The sequence below is a fragment of the Hyperoodon ampullatus genome (genome assembly GCF_949752795.1).
Source record: "Hyperoodon ampullatus genome assembly, chromosome: 9".
NCBI lineage: Eukaryota > Metazoa > Chordata > Mammalia > Artiodactyla > Ziphiidae > Hyperoodon > Hyperoodon ampullatus.
Window position 1 is genome coordinate 87,665,447 of NC_136922.1, and position 15,770 is coordinate 87,681,216.

The following is a 15,770-nucleotide window of genomic DNA, read 5'->3' on the forward strand; positions in this document are numbered from 1 at the left end:
GTGGCCTCTCCCGTTGCGGAGCACAGGCTCCGGACGTGCAGGCTCAGCGGCCATGGCTCACGGGCCTAGCCGCTCCGCGGCATGTGGGATCTTCCCAGACCGGGACACGAACCCGTGTCCACTGCATCGGCAGGCGGACTCTCAACCACTGTGCCACCAGGGAAGCCCAAAATACAGGTTTTTACGTTGGCTTCATACAGTCCTTTCCTGTTCCTTTTTGTGTTGATCCAAGTTTCTGACCTGTGTCATTTTCCTTCAAAGAAATTATTTTAACATTAATGTAACGCAGATCTACTGGTGGCAGATTTTCTCAGTTTTTGTTTTAGGAGGTATTTTATTTTTCCTTCCATTTGAAAAATAGTTTCATTGGTTACAGAATTTTAGGTTGGTAGTTTTTCTTCTTTCAACACTTCTAAGTATTTTGTTCTAGTCTTTCTTGACTGTATGGTTTCTGGTGAGAACCCTGACATAATTCTTATCCTTGTTCTTCTGTAGGTAAGGAGTTTTTCCCACTGGCTTTGCTCAAAATTTTTTTTTATTTGGTTTTCTGGAGTTTGAATATGATAATACCTCTGTGTAGATTTTTTGGCATATATCCTGTTTGGTTTTGTCTGAGCTTCCTGGATTTGTGGTTTGGTGTTTGTCATTAATTTTGGAAAATTTCCAGTCATGATTACTTCAAATATTTTTTCTGCCCCTTACTCTCTTCTCCTTCTTTTATTACAATTATGCATATGTAATAGCTTTTGTAATTTTCTCACAGTTGTTTGATATGCTTTTCCTTAAAATTTTTTTTCTCTTTCAGTTTGGGAACTCTCTGCTAACTTAACTTCAAGTTCCCTGATTGTTTCCTTGGTACTTCACCCATCTATCTTGCATTAGTGTTCTTAAGATGTTAATCATAGTTATTTTAAGTTCCCTATCTGATAATTCCAAAATCTGTTTCGTATTTGAGTCTGCTTTTGATGCTTGCTTTGTCTCTTCAGACTGTGTTTTTTCTTGTTTTTCAGCATGAAGTTTTTTGTTGGAAGCCAGCTAGGATGTATTAGGTCACAGGAAAAGAGGTAATCAATTAGGCTTTTTAGTTTGAAGTTTTATGTTCATCAGGTTAGAAGTTGGGCTGTTTAGTGTTTGATGTAGCCCAAGGTGCCAGAGGCTTCATTTCCTTTAGTGTCCATGTTTTTTCTCTCCTTTTTTTTGGGCTGGGGGGCTGGTCCTTATGAAGTTCTTAAATGGTTTGTGTCTTGAAGCTCTCAGTTGTAGTCTACTGTAATAATACATTACCCCATTTGTGGTGGCTAGATGTGAAGGAGGGGAAGCATTCTTTAATCTTATGATTAAATCTCAGTTTTTACTGGGTCTGAGTCCCTGTACTCTTACTTTGCAGAGTGTTGTTTAGCCCCTCTTTTTCTCCTCTAATGTGAGAAAGGAAGGCTAGAGGGGGCTGGGGTTGGCTTATTACTTCCCAGGTAGGATAAGGCTCAGGTAAAGAAGTTGCCTTTAAAAGGCTGGCTTTCATTATGAAGAATGCTCTGTGGATATTGAAAAATGGTTGCTTTTCCCCTACCCTGTTCCTTTCATCTTCTTTTACTGGAAGTAAAACCCAGAGAAATATGGGGGATCCCTAAAACTATGCCCCCAGGAGTATCTAACTCTCAAGCTAGTCCATTTTCAGTCTCCAGAAATTTGTCAAAATGACCTTGTAATTTTTCCTACCGATTATTGGCTCTAGTGGTTTCTGCCTCAGGTAAGGTGACCTCAGCTGTGATTCTCTGTCTTTTGCCCATCTCACCAGATTACAGGGTGATTGTTTCTCTAGTAACCTCAGCTCTTTGAAGGATATAAGGAAACTTGTTGATTTTCACTTTGTTCAGCTTTCATCTTGTTGTCTGGATGAGAGTGAGAGACAGCTTCTAAGCTCTTAACATTTTGGAGCTGAATCTGGAAGTCCCTTTGCTTTCCTTTTTCAAATCGTACTGGCGAGTACATTCATTATTAGATGTTTTCGTAAGATTTCCTTGCTGGGGCTATTTGTACCTACCTAGTGTTTTTTGATGGTTGGGTTCTGATAACTTTTTTTTCTTCTAGGGAAATTTCTCTGTTTCACATTTCTGTGTCTATTAGGGTCAGTTGGTATTTTTTTTCCACAGAAAGTTATACATTTCATCACAGTTTTCAAATTTATCTCCATAGACTTTTGCAGAATAGCTGTGTGATTCCTAAAATAGTCTCTGCCTAGCAGGGGTTTTTTTTTTTTTTTTTTTTTTTTTTGATACTTGGATTTTACTTCCTGTTTTTTTCACTTTAATTTGTTCAAATATTTAATTTTTAGTTTATATGGACTGAGTTAATAAATTTTATGAATTTTTGGTGTACTGTAGAAAGCTACACTATTCCGTATGATAATTACTAGATACGTGTAGCAACTTAAAATGGATTTTAAATTAAATTTAAAAGTTGAGCTCCTTAGTCACATTAGCCACATTTTAAGTACTCAGTAGCCACGTGTCTAGTGGCTATTGTATTGGACAGTGCAGATACAAAATATTTCCATCATCACAGAAAGTTCTCTTGGAAACTGCTGCTATACTATCTGTCACATTGCTATTAGCATTATTTTGTAGAAATTTTGCAGTTTGCTTTGTATTTCTCCTTTGACCCAATAATATTTTTTTTGGCCGCTTCTCGCAGCATGTGGGATCTTAGTTCCCTGACCAGGGATTAAACCCATGCCCCCTGCAGTGGAAGCATGCATGGAGTCTTAACCACTGGACTGCCAGAGAAGTCCCATTGACCCAATAATTTTTAATAGGAATTTTATTTTCAGTTGAAGGGGTGTTTTTTGATTTCAGTGTTTTTAAAAAATTTTTGTGAGTAATATCTACCATTAATGTGTATTATAAAATATAGTATTTTATTATAAAGTACTCTTTTATTTTTGCTTAAGGCTCTGAATTTCATCTTATGTGAAATTAAATTTGAACCCTGCTTCATTATTACTTGCATTTGCTTGATGTGTCTTTGCTAATCCTTTTAAAATATATAAGTTCTGGAATCACTTTGTTTTACTTATGTCTCATATATGTTACAGAATTGTATTTTTGCCTTGTTACCTGATCTTAAAAATTAAGAAAAAATGTGTTAAGGCCATTTATGTTTATTGATACGTTTGATGTCAATTCTATTCTAATGTTTTGTGGCATATTTTACACAAATGCGCGCACACGCAGAATCTTTCACTATGTTGTCTTTTTTCTTTTTCTTATTAAAACAAGTTTCTTTTGGCATTTAGGGTGGCTTGCATTTTTGTTTTTTGGTTTCCTTCAATCCAGTGTCTTTTAATGTAACACTTAAGCCTCCCTGAGGAACTTAGCTGGGAACCTCCTCTTCTTTCTTCCCTCTATCCCAGCATCTAATTGTAAATGATTATCTTTCCTTCTAAGGGTTAGTATTTGTGAAGCAGTTAACAAGTCTATTCTGACTTCTACTTATTCTCTACATTCTTCTCTCATTTTTCATAGATCTATCTTTTCTACATTGCTGTAGAACATACGTATTGTTAGGTCATCCTTATCTTCATGGTTAGTTTTAGTTCTGCAGTTGATTTTACTTTGAAGCTTTTCAAGTCACTTCTTGAATATGTATAGTTTGTTCTTTAGTAGGTCTCAGGAAGGGCTCAAGGAACTTTTATATGTTGTTAACTATCTATGCCTGTAAACTTGAAGGACAGTTTGAATGTATATAAAGTCCCAGGCTCACATCTTTTTGTGCTTGAGGATCTTACAACTTTTTGTTTCATTGTTTTGTGTACAAAACAGCTGTTGTGAAGTTTCTTGAAACTGTAATTTTCTTTTTCTTATAAGAGACTTGGTCTTTCTACCTGGATGCTTAAAGTCTTTAAAACCTAATAGTTTATAGTAGGAATATTCTCAGTTGAATTTCCGTAATATACCATGTATCCTTTCAGTATGTAGATTCAGGCCTTATTTTAGGAAGATTTGCTTGCAGCACAGCTTGAAATACTGTCTGGTTCCAATTACATATTTATTGGATCACCTACTTACTGTTGCTTTCTTTTGTATGTTTCATTATTTTTACTCACTTTCTAATCTGTTTTTTCTTCATTGGGCTTTTTTGGGCAGGGTTGGGGGAGGAGGGAGTATATTCTTTTTTTGTGTGTGTGTGGTACACGGGCCTCTCACTGTTGTGGCCTCTCCCGTTGTGGAGCACAGGCTCTGGACGCGCAGGCTCAGCGGCCATGGCTCACGGGCCCAGCTGCTCCACAGCATGTGGGATCCTCCCAGACCAGGGCACGAACCCGTGTCCCCTGCATCGGCAGGCGGACTCTCAACCACTGCGCCACCAGGGAAGCCCGAGGGAGTATATTCTTTGTGTGTGTGTGTTTTAGTTGAGGTACAGTTGACATACAACATTATATTAATTTCAGGTGTGCAACATGTTTGATATTTGTATATATTGTGTAATGGTTACCACAATAAGTCTGGTTAACAGTCTAATTAGTTCTTTCTAATTTAGTCTGTTTTCTGAAAAAACCTATTTTCCCTCATTTGTGAGTCTTACTAGCTCTTCCTACTGTCTAGTCATTTTATTTCTGAACTGTTGTAATTTTGATTTATTACTGCTTAATAAAGCTTCAGCTATTTTCTTAATTTCTTTTAGTTCATGTTGAAATAATAGTTAATAATGTTCCTCTTTTTTGTGGCCACATTTTTCTCATGTGTTTTTATTATCTGTTAGAATGTTACTTATTTCACATATATTATTTTTCCTATAATTTCTTAGTGTGTGCTTTCATTTTAAGTTTCTAGTGTTTAAGCAATATGGGTTTCCAGTAGTTTTATTTTATTTATTTATTTATTTGGCCACGCAGTGCGGTTTGCGGGATTTAGTTCCCCGACCAGGTATTGAACCTGCAGCCTCAGCAGTGAAAGCGAGGAGTCCTAACCACTGGACTGCCAGGGAATTCCCTTCCAGTAGTTTTAGAAGGAACTGTAGGCAGAAGGGATGGACAAGTGTAGTTCTGAGCTTTGGGGCCCAAGATCTCTCTACTTTGTGAAATATTTTTTAAATTTGGACTTCTGAGATGTAGTAAAGCTTTTCGCCTTTATATCTATGCTTTGCAAGTATTTTGCTTTCTGGAGAGGAACCTTTAAATGTATTTTGCTGTGTGATATGTTTTGAGTTCTGTATCGCTTGGACCTTTGCCCACCTAGAATATGAATCTTACCTTTCCTGAGGGTTGTCATTCTTTATGCTTTGCTTAATTTATTTTCTATTCCCTGCAGTTTCTCTTCAGAGTGGGTTTCTGTCCTTCTAAAAGTAAGAAAATATTTGCAGGATAGTCCTGAAATCCTCTTAGGGTCTAGACTCGGCATTTTATGAATGTTCTCAGGCCCCCTTAGAGATTTCATGCTTTCTTTGTGTTTACCTTATCTTGGCACCTGTGAGGACATTATCTGACTTTATCCAGTTCTCAGATTTTCACGGTCAGATTATTTCCTGTTGCTGTGATTTTGAGCATGTTGGTTTCTTTGTGAAGAATTGACTTTTCCTTCATTTTTCCATGAGTGGATCCTTCTAATTAGCATAATTAGCATTTTGGGGACCACTTCAAGTAAAAGAACTCCCCTGTCCTAGTGCAGCTCCCTGTTTATTTCTTTTATAGCATTTATCATAATCTGTAATTACCTTGTTTGCAGCTGTACCTGTTAACTTTCTGCTGCTTCTCATTTGAACGTTAGCATCACAAGTGGGAATCTTTTCTATCTTAAATATCAGTGTATTCCCAGAGCCTAGCACAATGTCTGGCATATAGGGATCAGTAAATATTTGTTGAATAACTCCAGCTTATGGTAGGGCCCCCTCTTTACCATGCTCCTGTGTGAAAATTTGGAAATATTTGGTGTGAAAATTGGGAAGTATTTGAAAGTGAGTGTACAAGTGATTTTTGGAGAAGCTATACTTTTTATAGTATACTCTTTAACACTGTATAGCTGTGACTATTCAGAATTGATTTGAATTGATTTCTGTTTTGCATTTTGAATTGGTTTTTTATTGTATATGTTTTTGTGTCATAAATTTTATGCTAAGTACATTTATTATTTATTAAAAAATAGATCATAATCCCCTTGGCCACAGGTACCCATTCTTGTACTTTTGTGGTGTTACCCCAGCAGAGTGTTCACACATAATGGAAGCTGTATTATAATCAATGGATTGTGTGTTATTATTGACTGCTGTGTAGGAGGAGGATTTTACATGATATGTTGAATGAAGGATGTGAAATCTTTTCATGGAATTGTAGGATGTTAACATGGCCTCATGAATGGTGTTTCCTAGAGTTGTGCAATGCACTGCCCTGACTAGAGCTGGAAGAAACTTGAGATCAAGGAATTCAAAGTTTCCTTTTACACTACAGATAAAGGAATTAAAGTCCTGTGAGATTACATGATGTGCTTAAGGTTATCCAACCAATTAGTGGCCAAGCTCCAGGGTCTTATGATTCCTAGTCAAAGCTGATTTCTTCTAGATGCATTTTATCACATCATTCAACAGAAGGACACAGGTTTTAGTAGGGTGTTTTAAAACTACCAAAAGGAAGATATTCACAGATTGAATCCTTCCACACTCTTTTACATACTCTGCTTGACTGACTTCTTCACCTCAAAATTAGAGGTAGCTTTTGAGTATCCAAAACTCTCGATTTAAAATTGACTGGATTTACTGTTAGGTATCTTGAGCATCCATTAGCAGAAAAAAACGTTAAGTGCTCCATTTTTTTGCTCAAGTGCTGCTTTTTATGTTTATTTTAAGTATTCTTAAGAGCAGCAATTTAGAAGATATTGCCAAGCAGACTTAGGATTTGAGCATGTTTAATAAAAAAAAAAAAAGGTTTTTAATTTGCTGACTTGAATTGAACCCAAAATGTCCAATAATTTCTCTTCTCATGATGAATTTTAATAGTTTGTTCCTGACAGTTGGTAGTTTATGTAGGTATACTACATTAAAAATTTTGCAAAATAGAGACATGTAACTTGGAAAAAGTTAACATTGTATTCCATATTTCAATTGTCCATGTGTTTCACTATAAATTTTTATAGTCCTAATTGAAAAAATTAATTACTCACAGCCTTGCCTTTGTAGTCTATCTATGTTCAAGAGACTTAATGTGGCTCATTTTTATTACCTTCAGTTTTCATACTGCATTGGTAGGAATAAAAATGTACCTTTTTAAAATTAAATTAACACTGATGGAAAAAGGAAACCGTTTTAGTCCTCAGCCCATCTCTTTTATTCTTCTTGACCAGTTCTCCGTTAGTTATTTTTTGCATTTTGCATTTTAAATATATTTTACAATGGCATATATTGAGCTTAATCTTAGTAGATTAATCTTTGTTATTTGGATCATATAGTTTATATATGAAACTATATGAATTGTGTTTTCTGTAACATTTTTTTTTTTTTGCTTATCATTTATTTATTTTCCCAGACAATAGTTAAAATGTTAAAATTAGTCATGGAGTACCTAGAAGGGTATTTTGATCACATTCTTTTGGTTGCCAGAAACAGAGCCTCCTGGCAGCTAGAACTAAAAAGCCATCATTTCTATTCTCTGTTATTCCTTGGAGTCTCTGCTGTTTTATGTCTCCTACAGTCTTATCTTACTACTGACCGGCTTATTCTTTCTCTTGTATCTCTTATACTTATTTTGTATATCTTTTCTCTGTTTCATTGGTTCTGTTTACTTATACATTTTTCTGTCTTATAATTTTATTTTCGTACTGGTCCATTCCATCTCCCATCATAGGTCATTAGCTAGCCTATGTTAGCTGTCACTGAGATAGTTGTAAGGGAGAGTCACAAGTACAAAATATCAGTGTCTATGATTGCTCCTTCAGCAGAGGCTGTGGATGGGATATTTCCCCTGTTAGAGATCAGGGATAGTGAACTAGAGGTCAGGGATAGTGAACTAGTATCATGATTAACAATATGTAGTAAAAGAGGTTAATGTCTCTCCTGAGAGTTAGAAGAAGGAAAAGCTATACCAGTAATGATGGTGGGCTTTATAGGTCTTTGGGAAGTATGAGGAAGGATAATAAAGAACATGTTTTATAGGATGCTACCATACTGGCTGTGTTTCTGTTGATGAAGGGCTAACGTTAATAGTCACTGCCCTCAACTAGTTTCTCATTTGCTTTCCAGGAGAATGGAAATGGATTTCAGGAAGGAACATCTGGCAGGGAGAATTAAAAACAGTCTACAGCTGACTAAGCTTTGAGAGATCATCTGTCACTTAAAAATTTTAAGAGGCAGTAAGCCTTTATTAATTGCTTCTCCATCTCCTATGTCTTTAAAAAGAAAGAAAAGTTGAGCCTGATTTGATCATCTGATGATAATGTAGTCAGTTTGCCATAAATATGGAAAGCTTGTTGTCATCTCAACCGTAATATTTTTACAATAATTTAATGTTTATATAAATAATGTTTATTATAAAAATCTGAATATGACAAATATAAGAAGATAAGCTAAACCCCTTAATGATATTTATGCTTCATTTTTGGCTTATATATGTGCTTGCTTTATATAATTTAATATAAATTAGATCATATCACACATGGTTGTTAATATAATTGTATACGAATATATATATAAATAATAGTTTTTTTTAACAATGAAATCATACATGCTTCTTTGTATCTTATATTGCAAAAATCCCTCCAAGTTACCTGGCATAGATCTGAAGTATTCTTTATAATAGCAGTATAGTGTTCCATGATATATGTGTTTTATGATTTATTTAATCATTTCCCTGCTACTACAAAAAACGCTGCATTAGACAGACTCATTTATGAGTCTCTATACATAGATCTTTATGTACTGATGGTCTTACTTTTATGGGATAGATTCTGAGAGTGCTAGGTGAAAGAATATGTACATTTAGAATATTGATAGATGTTGCAAATTGACTTTCCATCAAGGTTGGAGTAATGGACATGTCTACAGTTTCTCCCTGATTTCCTGTTAAGTAGGGATTTAATTTCATCAATTTGATGGGTGAAAAAAGATATCTTACTATGTTAATTTGTTTTCCCTGACACAAATAATACACAGGGATTTAGAAAAAATTTTTTGTTGCTGTTTACTAGCCATTTTAATGACTCTTCAGTGACATGCATTCTGCTCATTTTTCATTTTGTTGTTCATCTTATTCCCAATGTGAAACAGTGTTTTACATATCTTCGGTATGAATACTTTATTAGTCATATGGGTTGCAAACACTTTTCCCTAAACTGTTGCTTGTTTCCTATCTTTCTTTATGGTGTTTTTTACAATACAAAATTCAAAAGTTTTTTGTAATCAAATAACTTTTTCGTTCTAAAGCTTCTGTGTTTCTTGGCAAAAAGATCTCACTAACGCTTTTGGTTCTACATATTGGCTCTTAAATTTTTTTCTAATATGTTTATGTATGTATGTACGTATGTATGTTTAAATTTTTAATTGGAATTTTGTATATGATATTAGATAGGGGTTAACTTATTTTCTTCCAGTGGACATTCAGTTGTATAAGCGTCTCTTAAATATGAACTGTCATTTCCCATTGAAATAAAATATCACCTTCATCAAATATTAAATTCTCTTATAATATTAAAGATTATCTAGCAAAAAAAAAGTTAAATTCTCATCCACACAGGGCTCAATTTCTGGATTTTTGTTTCTTAGCTATTGATCTGTTCCTATACCAATTCCTACTGTTTTTAATTATAGAGGATTTGAAGTGTTTTAAAAGCTGATAAAATGATCTCTTCTCACTATTCTTTTTTTTTTTTTTTGCGGTACACCGGCCTCTCACTGTTGCGGCCTCTCCCATTGCGGAGCACGGGCTCCGGACGCGCAGGCTCAGTGGCCATGGCTCACGGGCCCAGCCGCTCCGCGGCATGTGGGATCCTCCCGGACCGGGGCACGAACCCGTGTCCCCTGCATCGGCAGGTGGACTCTCAACCACTGCGCCACCAGGGAAGCCCTCACTATTCTTTTTCATAAATTTTCTTGGCTCTTTTTGTACAATTTTCTATACAAACTTTTTTGTATTGTGTACTCTTTGGATGAGGCTTCTGATACCTCAGAGAGAGTGGGCAGTCTGGCAGTCTTTGTCCTGTGGCTTTCGGTATACCATTTCCTATATTGTTAGTTCTCTGTAGGTCACCAGGAGAGACCTCTCAGCAACTAGATGTCCTCAGCTAAGAGGGCAAGTACATTCTCATCTTCAGGGCTAAAGCTCTCCTGAAGATCTTTGTGGGCCAGGGAGACAGCCTGTTGTCCCAGGAATGCTCGTTTAGTTGATGCCTTTTTCTTGGGGAAAGAGGCATCCATGGATCTCATGGTCCTCCTAGGGCTAAGCTTTTGTGGTAATTCTTAAAGTTCTGGTTCTGGCCTCTGTCACCTTCTGGGCTTAAGAGAGGTACTTAGTAGTTGACTTAGTGTTGGGCTGGAGATCATCAGGAATATCTTCAAGCTTCCATCTTTCCAAGCCCCCTTAGGCTGCACCTTGTTTCTGGTCTGTATCATGTTTCTCTTTTTTCTTAATTGTATAGTTGATATACAATATTATATTAGTTTCAAGTATACATATTTCTCTTTTATCTTAGTATAAGCTTTAAATTACAGATAATAAATAAGGATTAATATACTCTATGCTTTGATGGAACCACTTTTTTTTCCTTTTAGTACTGTTTATTTGTTCATATCTATTAAATATTTATTAGGCACTTTCTGTTTGGCAGCATTTAAGTTTTGAGTTAGGCATATGAGGGTGAATACCTCCCAGCCCCTGTCTTCTTGGCAGCATTTTACATAGTTTTCACGTCTTTGTTCTCAAAATACTTTCTTCAGTTGGCATCTACAGTTTCTAGGTTTTCATCTTCTTCTCCTTTGGCCCTTCTCAGTCTCCTTTGCTTGATCTTTCTCTTCTGGACCCCCTAAATAATGGACCCCCAGAGCTTAATCAGTCCTTCAGCTTCTCTTCTAGCTCTCTTTTATCCCCTGAGTCGTTTCACTCAGTGTCATAGCTCTAAATATTTTAGCATTTGATATACTGATGTTTCTCTATATTTTTTTCAGCTCTGGCATTTTCCTTGAATTTCAGCCTCAGATAATCCAACTGCTGGATCGCTAATGGACTGTTTAATAGGCATTTCAAATTCACAAGACCATAACATATTGTAACTGTTTGCCCCCTTAACTTTGTATTTAGTGATCATCTGCTCATTTTTCAGATTATGACATGGCTAGGTCCCTCATATCGTTCAGGTCTGTTTCTCTTCTACTTTGCTTTATTTTTCTTCATAGTACTATTAATGCTTACCACTACTTTGACATTATATAGTTGTTTGTTTATTAATTTTCTAGATGCTGAGAGACTTTAATCTCCTGCTACTGTTTTTTTAATCAGTTTCTTCTGATATTTACTGTGTTTTGCTTTATTTTTGTTTTCATTTAATTCATTAAGACTCACAGTCTTGGCTTGAACTATTATTTTATAGTTATTGTTTTCATCCAGTTCATACTTTTTTAAATTGTATTTTTCTCTACCTTTGACCCCTTTAATCCCAGTTAATACTTTTTCTTTAACTTCCTCCTAGTTTTACAAAGATTATGTCTGCCTTATATATCTTTTATCTGTCATGAGTCACTGTTATTGTGTGTGTGCCTTCGTGTAATAGTAATGTTACTACTATTCACCCAGTCCAAAGAGTATCTTACTATGTTATTTTAGATCATTTATATGTATGACTGTACTAGATGCTTGGTATTAATATTGTAATTTTATTTAAAATTTTCTGTTTTTAATGTGTCCTGCTTTCATTTAATCTTTTATTTCCTTCTTTTTGCTATTTTTTTTGTTGTTGATACTCTGTCTCAAATAATTTATTAGATATGTAGTATGTTTTTATTCTAAACTTAAGTATGCTTGAGTCTCTTTCTTAGGAGCTATGAAAAATGATGAAATTAACTCACGTGTCATTTGATCTCCCCTCCTCCAATTTATTATACTTTGTGATTTTTGTTGTCCCAATTTATCATAGTTATAATATATTAGGTTTTCTTTCATGCTTTATAACATTCATGTCAGAGTGATTTTTTTCCTAGTTTTTTAGCTTTAGCTTTTAACTGTACTGCAATCTTTTCATAGAGTTCTCATCTTTGCTTTGTAATTCATTCTTAATAAAACACACCTTTTTTTCTGATAATGTGTCAGATGTGTTAATTTTAGAATATTTGAAAAGTACAAAAAAGCACAAAGAAGGAAAAAAGTCACTGAAATCTCACCATTGAGAACTACATTAACAATTTAATATATCTTCTTTGTCTTTTCTGTTCATGCATGAATATTATTATTACTTACAACACTTGATTTACAGTATATATACTGTAAACTACCTTTTCCCTTCACTCACTATGTAGTGGACATTTTCCAACAATATTAAAGTCAGGCTGTAGAATACATTATGATTACATGGTGTTTTGTAACATAGGTACTTCATAATTTGTTTTAACGCATCCTCTGTTGTTAGACAATTAGGTTGTTCACAGTTTGTTATTATAAATTGTATTGTGATGAATGTGGATGATTTAAATCCCCTGGATTATTTTTTAGGTTAAGTTCCAAGAAGTGGAATAATTCTGAGGCTGTATAGTATAGTGATTAGGAGCGTTGACTTAGAGTCAGATTGCCTTGGGTTCAAATTATTATTTCTTAGGTGTGTATACTTAGGCAAATTAATTTATCTCTCTCAGTTTCTTAATCTGTGCTTTGACGGTAATAGTTTATGTATGGAAAGCACTTAGACCAGTGCCTGAGATGTCATAAAAGCTCAGAAATGTTAGATGCAAACATCATCATTGTCATCATGGCTGATGTCATTATCATTTTTATTTAAAAGGATATGCATATTTGAAGTTTTTTTAAATATATATTATATTAAAATTCTCTCTTGAAAAGTTGTATCAATTTGCATTTCTACCAGCAAAATATGAGAGTGCCATTTTACCAACTCTGGCCAACAGCTGCAATTATGATTAAAACACATGTTGTTTTGAGAGTGTAGGCCCAATTTTATAGGGTTAATATATATCTTTGTTTTAATCTCTAATTTTTGGTTATTGATTTCAAATGTTTGGGTTTTGCCTATTTTCATATGGGGTATTTATGTTTAAGTGCTCTTCATTCAAATTTTAATTAGCCTTTTGTGTTTTATGTTGCCTATATTTTTCTAGTTGGTTTTTACCTTTTAGTATTGTTTGAGGTTATTTTATGTATTAATGTTTTACCTTTGTGAGATGTGTATGTAAAGAAAATTCTTTTCCTTATAGTACTGCCTTTTAAAAAGAGTTATTCTTTTTGACATTTATTAAGTACTTTCTCTGTGACAGGTATAGATCTATATTTTAAGATAGATAAATAAATGGGCCTTTGAGAAGGCCCATTATTTTAGAATGATTTTAGATTTACAGAAAAGTTGCAGAGATAGTACGAAGTTCCAATATGCCCCTCACCTAGATTCTCCTATTGCTAACATTTTATATTACCATGGTACATTTGTCATGACCAAGATACCAACACTGATACATTACTGTTACCTAAATGCCACATTTTATTTGGATTTCATTAGTTTTTCCACTGTCTTCTTTCTGTTCCAGGATCCCATCCAAGATACCATTACTTTTAGTTGTCTTGTCTCTTTACTCTCCTCTGGTCTGTTACAGTTTTTCAGTCTTTCCTTGTTTTTCAATATATTGAGAGTTTTGAGGAGTACTGGTCATGTATTTTGTTGAGTGTTCCTCAATTTGAATCTGTCTGGTGTTTTTCTGATTGTTAGACTGGGGTTATTTATATCAGTATGGACTCAGGGATATTTATACTTTGGGTTCTAATCCAATACTACGTTATTTATTTTGTTGTTTATTTTAGCTTTGGCCATTCATTCTTTCATGTTGGCTCCTCTGTGTCCCTTTGACAAGCCCCTGCCTTCCTTTTGCTGTTGTTTTGAGCACTACAACATGCTCTAGGCTAATCTTCTGGATTCCCTGCTCTAACCCTAGAATCAGCTACTTCCCCAAGAATCCCTGTTTCCTTCTATTGGACTGTGGTATGTAGAAACCAAGATTCGGCATTGGTGTACTCACTGCTACTGGGGGTGTCACTGCTTGTAGTCTCTATTAGTGAACAGAGCTAGGAATACTATTTGTGTCAGTGTGCATGGGTATATGTATGCACATTCACATATAATTACTTCTGAATCTGTATCTATATAAACCTAAATATGAGTTCACACTGATGTCTCTGACTATTTCAGTACCATCAGGAACATTCCAACCTCCCTGCCCTTGCTTTTCTGTAGCTTCCCACTCCGAAGTGACAAGCTTGACTCCCGTCATCTACCGTTCATTTACTTATTTGTTTGACCCCAGTATACATATAAAGTGTTTCAGAATTAACCCATATCCCTCTGAGAAATAACTTTATCAAATAAAGTACGGTTTTTTAAAATTAATTCATTTAATTTTGGCTGCGTTGGGTCTTTGTTGCTGTGTGCGGGCTTTTCTGTAGTAGCAGTGAGCGAGGGCTACTCTTCGTTGCAGTGTGCGGGCTTCTCATTGTGGTGGCTTCTCTTGTTGCAGAGCACGGGCTCTAGGTGTGCGGGCTTCAGTAGTTGCAGCACGTGGGCTCAGTAGTTGTGGCACGTGGGCTCTAGAGCGTGGGCTCCATGGTTGTGGCGCACAGGCTTAGCTGCTCCACGGCATGTGGGATCTTCCTGGACCAGGGCTCGAACCCGTGTCCCGTGCATTGGCAGGCAGATTCTTAACCACTGTGCCACCAGGGAAGTCCTTAAAATACAGTTTTTGTGTATGGTTCTATTTGTCTTTAGCTTTACAGTTTACAGTGAGAGCACTGTCTTCCAAAGTTACTTATGTCAGTTCCTTTTTTCACAGTTCTGTTTTTGGTTCTGGGCTTAAAAGACCTTTTTGATCCAAAGATTGATTTTATATATATATATATATATATAGAGAGAGAGAGAGAGAGAGAGAGAGAGAGATTGAGAGGGAGGGAAGGAGGGAGGGAGGGAGAGAGGGAGGGGGGAGAGAGAGGGAGGGAGGGAGAGAGAGAGAGGGAAAGAGAGAGAGTATTTTATTAATTATTAGATATTTTATTACTTTTTTTACCTTAAATTCCTAAATACAACTATAGTTCATTTTGTCACTTGATGTGAAGTAGAGCTACACACACACACACACACACACACACATATGCATATATATATAGTACTTTTTTCAATTGTTTAAAATGCTACCTTTATCATTTAAAAATTTTTAAATTACTAGACATTTTCTGTGTTTCTTTCTTTTTTTTTTTTTTTTGCGGTACACGGGGCTCTCACTGTTGTGGCCTCTCCCGTTGCGGAGCACAGGCTCCAGACGCGCAGGCTCAGCAGCCATGGCTCATGGGCCCAGCCGCTGCGCGGCATGTGGGATCTTCCCGGACTGGGGCACAAACCTGTGTCCCCTGCATCGGCAGGCGGACTCTCAACCACTGCGCCACCAGGGAAGCCCCCGTGTTTCTTATTCTGTTTAATTTTCTCTTTTTATTCAAGTTCCAGGCATTATGTAACTTTGTGATAATTTTAGCATCTGGTAGATTATTCCTCTTTTTGCATATTCCTGTTCACTTATTCTTTTAATTAATTGCTATA

At 35.7% G+C, this 15,770-nt stretch overlaps 1 protein-coding gene across 1 annotated transcript in view; it reads left to right on the plus strand.

Annotated features, from left to right (window-relative positions):
• The window catches only part of MKLN1 (muskelin 1), a gene marked incomplete at its 5' end in the record, with an annotated part of 178,683 nt that overhangs the window by 36,518 nt on the left and 126,395 nt on the right, over nucleotides 1–15,770 (plus strand). The window lies entirely within an intron of this gene.